Source organism: Manacus vitellinus, unplaced genomic scaffold, assembly GCF_001715985.3.
Source record: "Manacus vitellinus isolate BGI_N305 unplaced genomic scaffold, ASM171598v3 scaffold_47_pilon, whole genome shotgun sequence".
NCBI lineage: Eukaryota > Metazoa > Chordata > Aves > Passeriformes > Pipridae > Manacus > Manacus vitellinus.
The window spans coordinates 4,732,179-4,733,618 of record NW_021940585.1 but is presented as its reverse complement, the minus strand read 5'-3'; the positions used below and the strand labels follow the sequence as shown (position 1 = coordinate 4,733,618).

At 59.7% G+C, this 1,440-nt stretch overlaps 1 protein-coding gene across 1 annotated transcript in view; it reads right to left on the bottom strand.

Annotated features, from left to right (window-relative positions):
- Nucleotides 1-1,440, bottom strand: part of PIK3C2B (phosphatidylinositol-4-phosphate 3-kinase catalytic subunit type 2 beta) — a 33,680-nt gene that overhangs the window by 23,762 nt on the left and 8,478 nt on the right. The gene's annotated exons all lie outside the window — the stretch shown is intronic.

Here is a 1,440-nt window from a genome sequence, read left to right as displayed (position 1 = left end):
GGGTGGGCTGAGGAAGGGGCTGCAAGAAGGATGGAGAGGGACTTGGGACACGTGGAGTGATAGGAGAGGGGGGAACGGCCTTAAACTGAAGGAGGGTGGGTTTAGATGGGATATTGGGAAGAAATCCTTCCCTGTGAGAGTGGCGAGGTCCTGGCACAGGTTGCCCAGAGGAGCTGTGGCTGCCCCATCCCTGGAAGTGTCCAAGGCCAGGATAGACAGAGCTTGGAGCAACCTGGGCTGGTGGAAGGTGTCCCTGCCCATGGAAGGAAGTGGAACTGGGTGAGTTGAACATCCCTTCCCACCCAAACCATTCTGTGATTCTCTGACCCTCTGATAAGGAAGGCCAGGCTGGCAGCTGGTGGCACAGCCCTTCCTCTCTGCCATGGAAAGAAGGAAACATGCAGGGGCTCAGCAAAGCCACAGGGTAAAAATAAAGATTTTGCTGCTTCCTCAGGACCTGATGGCCACCAGCCAGGCAGTGCAGGCAGGGCAGGCAGGGCAGGCAGGGCAGGCAGGGCTGTCTGGCCCCACAGCAGCTGTTGGGGCTATTGCTGGAACCCGACGTATTTCCCCGAGGACAAAATAAGCCCCAGGTTGGGGAGGGCCCGGGGCCGGGGCTGCAGCTGGGGCTGAGTCACCCTGAAAGCCCTGGGGACCTGCCCTGGCATGGGCTGGGCAGCTGTGCCCGTGATCCTGTGGCATCCCCAAGGAAGGGCTCTGAGCCCCCTGCTCAGCTCAGCACCGTTATTGTACCACTGGATAAAAAAATCAGCCCTCGCCAGCAAAATGAGGGAATTCTGAGAGAGTATGGAAAAGATGAGCAGAGTAAGGAAGGTCTGAGGGTGACAGCATCCTGCCTCCAAACCCTGCTTCGGGAGAGGCCCAGGACAGCCTGGAGCTCCCACAGATCCCTGGGTCCTGCTGCTGTTCCCCAGCACCCACCAGCCTGGGCACTGATGGACACCCAGAGCACACTGAGCTCTAATAACCCCCTTGAATGGATCCCCCCAAGCCTCCCCCCAGCCCTCAAAATGCAGCTGCTCCACAGCACTCAGCTGTGCAGGGGAGAGCAGGAATGGCTGGACTGGGATCTGCTCCCTGGCTCCCGACCCGGCGCCTGCAGAGGGTGGTGATTGCAGCTCGTGCTCCCCAGGGAAGGATGTGACACCTCCTCTTCCCTTCCTAGCAAAATAAATAACTAAGTGGATGTTAAACAGAAGAGTGGAGCGAGCCCAGAGCCCTGGGGGATGGCCAGGACCTCAAATCCCTGGAGCTGAGAGGCAGCGGAGTGTTTTGGGGCTCTGGCCAGGGCTGGCTCGTGAACCTTGGGACACAGGGAGGACACGGGACCCCTGCTGTCACCCTGGGCTCTCCTGTGCACCACACCGGGCTCTGGTTGATGCTCCAGTTCAGGGTAAAAGGGTGCAACTGCCCCTTCCC